This window comes from Panthera tigris, chromosome B1 (genome assembly GCF_018350195.1).
Source record: "Panthera tigris isolate Pti1 chromosome B1, P.tigris_Pti1_mat1.1, whole genome shotgun sequence".
Taxonomy (NCBI): domain Eukaryota; kingdom Metazoa; phylum Chordata; class Mammalia; order Carnivora; family Felidae; genus Panthera; species Panthera tigris.
Genome location: NC_056663.1, coordinates 115,054,289 through 115,065,926, shown reverse-complemented (window position 1 = coordinate 115,065,926; position 11,638 = coordinate 115,054,289).

Genomic DNA, 11,638 nt, shown 5'->3' with positions numbered 1-11,638 from the left:
TTACAAGATTTTAAGTCCTTCCAATTGCCCTTAGAATAAAGTCCACCTTTTTTGAGCATCGTTTATATGACTTGACACTTACTTCCCCTACAGTTCTAGCCCTTTCCTCTCATGTCCATATCTACCACAATGACCACTAATTTCATCTTTCTGGCCTCTGGGCCTTTGGCCAGGCAGTTTGCTCTGGAACACTCTGCTCTCCTCTTTCCCTTACCATCTCCTACTCATCTTTTAGGTCCCAGTTTAAACACCACTTTCTTTAAGATATCTTCCTGTCCCACCCCTGAAAATGTGAGGTGCCTCTGTCTTCCCTTTTCTCCTGCACTTCCCCTCTCCTTGCACTTAACATGTATCATTACAACTTCTTGCCCAATTGTATGTTGTCTCATTTCCTTGAACACCTTTACATTCCCAAATCAAGTTTAGAGCTTGACACTAAAGACTATTCTCAGTAATAAATGAATGACAGTGAGAATGTATTAGGTTTATAATTTATATTTTTTAATAAAACAGCTAAAAAATCAAGATCTTAATAACATTTTCTTTTCGCTAGTTTATTTTTTTAGAATACAGTATATAACATAATAACAAAATATGTGTTAATCGACTTTATCTATTAGTAGTTAAGTTTTTGGGGATTCAAAAGTTGTAAGTGGATTTCTGACTGTGTGTGGTTCCATGTCCCTAACCCCTTCATGTGTTCTCCCTCTCTCAAAATAAATAAATAAACTTAAAAAAAAAGAAATGGCTATTTTTTATTGTTATTGTACTCTTATTAAAATCCCTGTACTCTTCATCCTTATCTTCAGATTTAATTAAACCTCAACCATTTTGGACATTTTAAATTCTTTGCTCAGTTTAGATTTTTCTTCACCCAAGTATCCAAAACTCTTTTCAATATATAATAACCATTGTTTTTATGATACTCAACTTTATACATATCCTGTGTCATATAAGAAGGAATGGAAGCCCTCTTCTTTTCATTTTTTCTTAATGACTAAGAATCACTTTCCCCTTACCCTTGCAGCATGTACTAGTCAGGACTCTTTGGACCATAGATGACAATAGCTTGACTTAAGTTTATTTAGCAAAATACAGGTACATAACACACACACACACACACACACACACACACATACACACACACAAATAAATAAATTCATTGGTCTACTTATTCTAGATGTCAAGAAGTATCATAACTATAAAATTTAAATGCATTCAAATACTCCAACCAACTCTTACCAACTGTAGGAAAACATCATATAGGTAGAAAAGGTAGCTTCCAGGAAACCCTAATGTTTATATTTGGGAAAAAAATGGACACATTTCCTTAAATTTCCACTCTCCACTTCTTTTATTTATTTTTTTAAATAATTTTTAACGTTTATTTATCCTTGAGAGACAGAGAGAGACAGAGAAGGAGCAGGACAGGGAGACACAATCTGAAGCAGGCTCCGAGCTGTCAGCACAGAGCCCGATGCGGGGCCCGAACCCACAAACCATGAGATCATGACCTGAGTCAAAGTCAGACGCTTAACTGACTAAGCCACCCAGGCGCCCCTCCACTTCTTTTATAACAATAGAATTTCTAACTAATCACACACTTATTAATGTAATGGCACTATAACCAGCTTCCTTTGAAGATAGGTGTGCCATGCAAGTTATAGCCAATTTGAGCTGAGCAGCAGTGGCATATGCACCTTTTAATATGCCTTTGAAAGAATGAGATGTCCTCCCCACCTTGTTCTCTCTCTGTCCATGTCTGCAATGCAAACATAAGGGAGAAGCTGGAGCAGGCATCTTGGGCCATTGTAAGATAACAACATAAAGTGAATTTGGGTCTCTAAAGGCTTGGTTAAAGAGAACTAACTATACAGATCAGACTTTGACATGATAGATTAATAAACTTGTATGTTGTTTAAGCTAATACCAAGTTGAGGTCTTTGTAGCATCAGCTGAATACAACAAATACAGTACTAACAAATACAGTACTTTTCAAGCGTCATTATCCAAAAGGGCAAGAACATTCTCTGACTCCAATATGAGGACTCTCGAAGAAATATATCAAATTGTCCTACCTTGGGTCACATGCCTGCCTCTGAATCAATCGACATCAGCAAGAGAATAGAAAAATATGGTCTAGGTTACATATCCATTCCTGTGACCAGGGTGGTGGTATTTTTGTGTGTGATCACAAGGAATGTGATGCTAGGATTGGCAGTCCCAACAGAATCATATTGAATGGGAGAGAGCAGCCATTTCTGAATAATAGAAACCCAGTAAAAAAAATAATAGATATCCTCTAGAGACCAGAAAACATAAGTGAAAAACTTTTACAGTAAAGGATATTTTCCTACTTTTGAAAACACAAGAGGAGACACAATAATAAACAAATAAAGCTTTTCTGACTGGGTAGAGTATGCACCTCTGAGTCTTACCAAAATCAAGAATAAAACAAGTCTTAAAGTGTAGAATGTCAGGATGACATTAAACAATGCCTTCTCCTCTAGAATTGTCCTTTTCTTTATCTTAGAGGCTTGGTAAAAGTAAGGCAAATCTTCTACTCAGTGGTTTATCAATCTGCTCTTTGACTTTGATTCCTTTCCAAATATCTGGTCTTGTTTTAGCAGGAGATTTTAAAGATCATGGACTTTGATGGGAGATGAAGATTCTAAATCCTCTCTAAGTTTTATCCTCTTGATGATTACAACTGTGAATACCTTGTACACAGAATAAGGGATTTATACTTAGCGCACATAAAAGTACCTAAGGCTCTCCATGACTCCCATGTGCTACTTCACAAACTGCCCCAATAGGTATAATGTCATTAAAGGTCTATATCTATCCCAATATCACATGCTGATTTGGCAAAAAAAAGGATATTCTTCATATTACTTGTAGACTTAGCTCTAGTTCTGCATCGTACTCCTTTCTGTTTCTTCCCAAGGACCGATCTCTGATGGATTTACCATTATCTCTCTCTTTTTCCTTGCTATCTCCACTCATAAAGCCATCTCTCTTGGATATTCTTGAAGATGGTTTTATTTTTACTTTTCAGTAGCAAGTTTATGGTCTACACAGGGTAAAACATTTGGGGGTTCCAATTAACTCCCAGAAGTCTCTATAAGTAAATTGCTCCTGTAAAAGCCTTCCCACATCAAGTCACCCATTACCATGTCTTGGTCTTATGGCCATAGTCCGTTTTACATCAGCATATTAAAGAGGGAAAGGGGAGATAAACTTTGAATAAAATCTGTCATTTGAAATTCATTTGGTCTCTGATTTACTCACTAAATTGTACCCCTCCAAAAAGTTACAGATGTTACTTGTCAGAGCCATTTAATGACTAAGAAGCTTTTCAGTTCCTCAGTTAAGTTTCTCAAAAGAATCTTCTGAAGAACAGGAAATGACTGCTTTGCCAATAGTAAATGAAGTTGAGTAGAAAAAAAGCTTGAAATTTGTTCCAAACTTTGAACCTACATTTTCTGAGTGGGTTCCAAACTTGGCAAAAGATTCCCCAAATTCTATTTACTCAATATTTGTCTAGACAGTTACTAGATAACTGATACAGGATAACATGTTTGTTTTTATTTTTTCCTCACTGTGAGGTCTTTACTCACTCACAAGAAGGTTAAATTCCTGTCTGCAATTAAGCATATGCAGTATCACACTCTAGCAATCTCCAACTTTTTCTTTAGCTCAAGAGCTGGAAGTCACTTGATTGATTTTTATATGGTTTCCCTTTAGCAACTAAGACAAGAAAACACATTCTCTTTGTAAGTAGGATCCATGATGATTCCTTTTGGGTAAATAATCAATATTATTTTTAAAATATATGATGGGGTACCTATTTCAGATATAGCGATAAGAAATCTCTTAACTCCTGAAATGTGACTGTCTTCTATAACGACAACAGAAGGTCTTTGTCAAATTTTAAAACAATCCAAGCCCATTGCTAAAAGGAAAGAAATACAGCAAAGATCAAAGGACAGATTTCTAAGCTCAGATTGATAATTTTTCCTAAGTATGGGGCTAACTCAAATTACAATTAACATTGCTAATTTTAATTTTATCTTTAATTTTTATGTTAATATTTTATTTGCTCATCATTTAAATACTTATGAGTGTGTCTTGTGTTGACTTTAATTCTAACTTTGAAGTTCAGACTAAACACCACTTAATTCATCTAGTTCTTTGATTTGTTCATTTATTTATTCGCTTGACAGAGATAAAAATTTTAGTTATCTGTATATACAGAGGTGAACTCAATATTGAACAATTTATAGAAATTTGGGACTAGATGGGTGGCCAATCTAGCCTCAGAGTTTTAGTAGGAAAATGAGAAGTAATCATAACCCAGAAAAGCACTGAATATTTACTACAATAATTCAAATACACGGAACTAGAATGAGAGATTTATTGTGCACATCAAGAAAATTAGAATTTTTGCTTAATTTGTAAATTCAACTGTACAAGTCACCAGAAAAATCAAGACTCCTAAATTTTATTCCTTCAAACTCTATCTCTCTCCCAACTTGCCTCACCCTCCAATCCCAGAAAAATGAAAAATCTAAGAAACATGAAGTAAGAAATAGTGAATGCCAATGCACCAAAGAAGATAGAAAATCTGCACTGTTGTGAATAGAAATTATGGAGTTTTTCCTGAGGTAGGATAGAACAAAAGTGGGTTTTTTTTAAAGATTTATTTATTTATTTTGAGAAAGAGAGAGAGAGGAGGAAGAGGAAGTGGAGGAGGAGGAGCAGAGAGAGAAAGAATCCCAAGTAGGCTTCACACTGTCAGTGCAGAGCCTGTAGTGGGACCCAAAAGCACGAACCACAAGATCATGACCTGAGCCAAAATCAAGAGTTGTAAGCTTAACCAACTGAACGACCCAGACTCAGAACAAAAGTGTTTTTAAAAGACCAGGAAGTAAAAGGTTTGCAATTTTCTCCATTAGTATGAGAAACAGGAGTTTGTAGAAAGAACTAGAAGGGCCAGCTTTCTGAAAAAAGTTTAAATGTAGAACAAGAGTCAGACAGAGGGCCAACATAGAAGCAATAGCCTTCTTTAAAGTAGAGCTTCTCACATACTATGTTGAGCTCTGGATTTGTGTACTTCTAGAGACAATATGTAAAATCTATTATAGTTATCTATGCATGAAATAAAAGACTGCTCATTCAATGTGGCTTATCAAAATAGGATTAGCAAATGTTATACTTAAAAACACAAATGATCCAAAACAGACCCCTTTCATATAATTTAGTGTCTATTATAAAAAGCCAGACTTTACTCTCCTACCCAGGCTTATGATTAGCATTAGATTTTAAGGAAACTTTTAAAAGACCATAGGTATAAGAATATTTATCAAACTGAAATGTGTCACAATATACTCCATGCTTAATATTCATAGCTATCAGATATTTCATCACTATGACACTCTTGATAAAAAAATTTGCTGGCTGATACTGTGCATGTTTTGGAGAGCTGATAAATTTTCCAAACGTATTTATAAGGTTGACAAAAGGACCCCTGGACTTTAATACTATAAATCTCTCTCTAAATGATTACATAGTATAAGAAATTTTAAAGGCTCACTCTACTCTCCTGAGAAATAAATTATTTGAAAACGTTTTATCGTAACTGGCTCAAGCAGCTCAGTTAAGCTCGTATAACTAACTGGTAATAAATACAAGTCATAACTTTGCTTTAAATCCCCAAGTTTTCATGAGCTTCATAAAACCCAGTTATGTGCAATTATTATTTTGAACTTGTAGATATAGAATTTTCTTTGTGTTTATAGAAAATAAGAATTATTTGTGAATGTTGTACTTCACCAACCAGATGGGGTCTTTGGGAGATAATTAGGTCATGAAGGTCATGAATGGAATTATTACACTTATAAAAGAAACCCAAGAGAGCTCTGTCGCTTCTATGCCCATATGAGGAAGGTATACAGAAGATGCTATCTATGAACCAGGAATTGGGCTTTCACCAGACACCAAATCTGCCAGCACCTTGATCTTGGACTTTCGAGACTCCAGACCTGTAAGAAATAAATTTCTGTTTTTTATAAGTAATCCAGTCGATGATATTTTATTGTAAAATCTTGAAATGACTAAGACAAAATACTTAAAAAGGAAGCAAAAGCTAACATCATACTTAATAGGGAAAAGTGGGATGCATTTCCTTTAATATTAGGAACAAAGCAAGAATGTCCTCTCTCTCCATGTCTACTCAACATCATACTGAAAAGTTCTATTCAATGCAATAAAACAAGAAAGAGAAATAAAAGGTATACCAGATGGGAAAGAAGAAATAAAATTGTTCACAGATGACATAATTGTTTATGTTGAAAATCCTAAAGAATGAACAAAAAAGAAAGAAAGAAGGAAAGAAAGAAAGAAAGAAAGAAAGAAAGAAAGAAAGAAAAAGAAAAAAGAAAGAAAAGAAAAGAAAAGGAAAGAAATTCTTCTGTAATTATTGAGTATGGTAACATTTCAGGATCCGAAAGTCAATTGTTTTCCTATATATCAGCAAATAAGATTTGGAAAAAACATAAAATAAATATCCATGAGCCCATCATGATGTAAACGAATTATCAAATAAAGAAATAAATGGGATAGAAGAGAAATCTCCCATGCAGAAGAATTCCAAATAATTTATGTAGGAGCCCCACTCCATAAGTATGCGCCATTCATATGACTTCCCTACAAAGAGTACAGCATGGAAAGTTGGGAGGGGAGTTGGGAGAAAAGTAACTTTACAGTGGAGAAACCTGGTAAAGATCACCTTAACCAAATGACAAAGGTCAACTTCAACAGTGGGAAGTCAAGTTGATTTTATGGTTCCTTCACATGATGTGATGAAAATAGCATTTTACATCTGTGGTCTTCCTTCTCAAAATCCATAACCCTAATCTAACAATGAGGAAAATGTCAGACAATTTTCAACTAAGGGGAATTCTACAAAATATCTGACCACTACTCCTCAAAATTGTCATGGTCATCAAAAACACAGAAAGTCTGAGAAATTATCTTAGGCAAAGGGAGCCTAACGAGACACAATTAAATATAATGTCATATCATGGATGGGATACTGAAACATTAAAGAACAGTAGGTGAAAACTAAGCAAGTCTAAATGAAGTAGGGACTTTATTTATAATATCAATATTGGTTCATTAATTGTAACAAATGTACTGTACTAAAATGTCAATGATGGGGGACTGATCATGGGGGCATTTAGAAAAATTCTACATTATCTTCACAATTTATTTCTAAATCTAAAATTGTTCTACAAAATAAATTTTATTTTAAAAAAAAGAAACTACTTGGAGGTCCTAAGATTGGAAAGAGGATAAAGGAGCCAAGACCTTCAGTAAAGAATCATTAGCCAGATACATGTAACACCAAAAGTGAAAATATCTAGTCCAAATGTTTTTAACAATTAATCAGGTATCCACACTTACACTTTAAGATAATTATCCTTTTCAAAATATCTCATTTGCTTATAACCTAGAAATAGGTTTTAAAGTGTTAATATCATATATACTTTTGAGTATGAATAATCCTTAAATTCATTGGCACAGTGACTTTGTCTTTCTACTGTGCTAAGAACTGACAATAAGTACCAGAAATCTGAGATCTAGTTTAATAGTTACAAGCAACAAACCACTTGAATTCTTGTTCAGAAGAGACCAAGTTTTATAAAATCAAGGGGAAAAAGTTGAAAACAAGGAGATAACTGATAAGCCCAGAAAGTGATTTAGTAATAATTTGAAATGATATTAAATAGTTTTATGCAGCAAAGAGTAATCTCCTATGTTTTTTGATTTTTCAACAAAGAAAAAAGATTTTTTAGGTAATTTGAAATAAAATATGAATGAAATTATGGAGACTTTTCATATAAGACTAAAAACAGCTTTATACATCTTTGAGATAGTTAGAGCTATTGAAAATCTATTTTATCTACAGTTGACTATAAATGTTTTTGAATGAATAAATGAATGTATGCATTCAATTATGCCAAAGTTTTTAGTTGAATTATTGAAAAAAAAAACAACACACACACACAGACATTGATGCAAGGTCAATGATCATAAGGCAGGGCAGAATTCATGGTTTTGTTCAGTATCATCATTTAATTTCATCTGATGAGATCAGTTGATAGCATTTTCAAAAGACAAAGAAAACTAAATAAAGGGAAGCTGATAAAGGTGGAGGCAGGTGCTTTTGTAATTCATTAGCTATATTTATGACAGCCTTTGAAGACAGATATGACAAGCATGATTATGACTTTCCTTTGAGGCCTGGGTTCAATGGCAGATTAGTAACCTGATAAGTTTTCTATATTTATCTCCATAACAGAGATCCATTTTCAAATCAGCCAACACAAAGCATGGCTTCTTTTTATGTTATTGCAACACCCTCATAGGATGGGGCCATCTGGACAGACTGGCTGGGGTCTGCTGATTACTCAGTAGATGCCTGTAATGAATAGGTTACCTCTATGAAACTGCTAGGAGGGCAAAGGAAATTTTTCCTGTATGGACAGTTTGTTATTTAGAGTAACTATTGCTCTTTTAAGGGAGAATAGTGCATTATTTTGTTTGCTGCATGAATCAATGGAAAGTAAAGCAAAATAGCACTGAGCTCAGTTCCTCCCTTATTCTATGTGGTGAGAGGAGACCTGGGAGGATGGGCTGTCTTAAAGGCATATGTGAATGCTCTAAACCGCCCTCCAAGGAAGCACACCCCTACCTCTTGGACTGGGAAACCTCCAGCTTCTTCCAGCCTGGAAAGAGGAAATGGGCTGGAGTGTGCTCCATAGAAAGACAAAAGCCACTTTCAGAACATGTGAATTCTGCCTTCATCCCAGAAGTTTTCTTCTTTTTAAGAAAAAAAATGACACCTCTTCTATTTTGGAGTTTTCAGTCAGGGAATTTTCATTGAGCACCTTTTATATGTCACACTGTTCTGAGCACCAGAGCACACAGGTTGTCGTTTTTGCTCTTTGGAAAGAAAAGCAGCGTTGAAAGAGGTAAACACAGGAAAACACATCTTGCCCGTTGAAATCCCCTCCACACTTTTAGGTGTAAAATTTCCTGAGCCAAACAGGGAAAGAAAAGCCCATACTCCTGTTACTAACTTGGAGATAGAGTCAGGTCAAGACTATTTACTGAGCACCTAATGCCACTTGACCAGTGCTTAATATATGTGCAGGAGACTTTACTAAAATATTTGTATTTTTTCTGCTATTTTTCTTGTCCCATTTTCCTGGCATCGTTTCTTGCTTTAGGCGTGTTGGAAGACCATAAAGCAGAGGCTACTTGAAGTCATAGTTTTCCTATCATTTAAAAAAATTAAATTTATTGGGGGTACTCCAGAGGCAAGGCGTGTTACTCTGTGGACAAAGAGAGAGGGATTTTCAGGGAGTGGGAACAGAAGGATATCTATGACTTAACTAGGACCTGATATAGGTGATAAGTTCTCTCAGGGAGAAACAACTGTGCTACCTCCTCACCAAGATTGAACTTTAAGGATCATGGTTCCTAGTCTTGACAAAGATTCATGCCCCATTCCCAAATCAGTTAAGAAGCTATGAGGCTGTCACAGCTTGAGGGGTGACTCAGATCAGGATGACCAGCAGGATGCCCCCAACTCCATTCTGCTCTGGAAGGCCAGTGGTTTAACCTGGGTCAGGGGGCAAGTTGCAGAGAGAGGGGTTCTCAATTTGAAAACTCCAACTGAAGTCCCTTCAAATTGGGAGGCAATTTCAATTGATTTAAAAGAAATAAAGAAATGAGGTCATATTTCTTCATAGCTGAATTTGAAGCTTTGACTTCAAATTGATTCACAACTTTTCCTACTTAATTCTCAAAACAACTTATGCTGTAGGCATGGCTACTTCCTTTTATCTACATGAATAACTACAATAGTTATCCATGATTTTGTTTTGGATCTCAGGTACACAGACTTAGTTTAATCATAATCCTTAGCTCATGATGCACTCGTCATTAGTCCATATTGGCCATCTTTTTTTGTCATTGACTTATAATTTTTTGGTTTTTTAAAATTATATAATAAGCATTCATGAAACCACCATTAGTAAAAGCCGGGACCTTGACATACACCTTATTACCTCCCCTAGTCCATCCCTTTGCTTCTCCACATGCAAGGTAACTGCCATCTCAAATCCTCTTTCATTTGTTCATTTTTTCCTTTTTTTATATGGCTTCATTGTCTTTGTATTCCTTTTTTAATGTTTATTTATTTTGAGAGAGAGAAAGCGTGCATGTGCACATGAGCAGGAGAGAGGCAGAGAAAGATGGAGAGAGAGAGAGAGAGAGAGAGAGAGAATCCCAATCAGGCTCCATGCTGGTCAGCGCAGAGCCCTTCACAGGGCTCGATCTCATGAACCATGAGATCATGACCTGAGCAGAAATCAAGAATCGGACACTTAACTGAGCCATGCAGATGTCCCATCTATATTTGTATTCTTAAAATGTTTTATTTTATGGCTTTTAATATTATAAAAAAGGATATCATGACATACATAAATTGTGGGGACTTTTTATGCTTAGTGTTATATTGTTATGTTTGATCTACATTCCTGGGTGGGACTGTAATCTATTCTTTTGACAGCTATACAATATTCTATTGTGTAACTATACGATCATTAGTCATCCCCCACCCCCCAAAAAAGGCATTTGGGTTGCTTCCAGATTTCGTTATCATAAACAGTTTTGCTAAGACTTTTGTGCGTACATGTCCCCTATTGAACACTGAACCCTGCACCTCTATTTCCCACTGCTCCACACCCCAGCTCATGCCCTGAAGAGCATTTCTAATGCACACACCTTGGCTGGAATTCAGGGGAGTTCCACAGAACCCACAGAGGACCTGCCTTACTGTGGCCATATGGAAAAGCAATATGACTCTATGACAGGAAAAGGAAAAAGTACCAAAATGGAGAGAAAACAATGGTAACTGTAAGCAAAAATAAGTAAGTCAGTCTCCACCCTGAACAAAACTATAACTGTTCAATGACACGAGTATTGAGTTTGAGATAAAGCAAAGTAAGCCAGCAAGTTAGTGGCCTAACAGCCATGTGACTTATAGAGCTCAAAGAATGGAAAGTAAAACAATTTCAGAGATTAGGGAGTATGTGTCAGTGGGAGTGAAAGCATGGAGAAGCCTGGAGAGAGACTCACACAGCCAGCCTCTGCAAACTTGGGTCGGTATGCTTATAATGTACTGGCATGTGGAAGAAGGCAATATGCCCTATTTAACACCAACCTTAGAATTATACTTGAGGTATTTAATCAATAATATTAGTATGGCACAACTATCCATCTTACATTTCATATATTACCAGGAGAATGGAGGTAGGAGAAAAGAAGTATAAACCAACTTGGCAACATTGTATGATCCAATTACATGCAGCTATATAATTACTAAATAGATGTGGTAAATGTAGGCCTGAGACTATGTCACCACACAGTAACTTTTTTCAACCTTCCCATTGTCTCAGTATTAAGTTCCACTATGAGGCGTAAACTGATAGACGACTCATGAGGTGGTTCTTGCTCACCTTCCAGTCTCATCACACCATGTCCTTACAAAGTCCAATCATCCTAC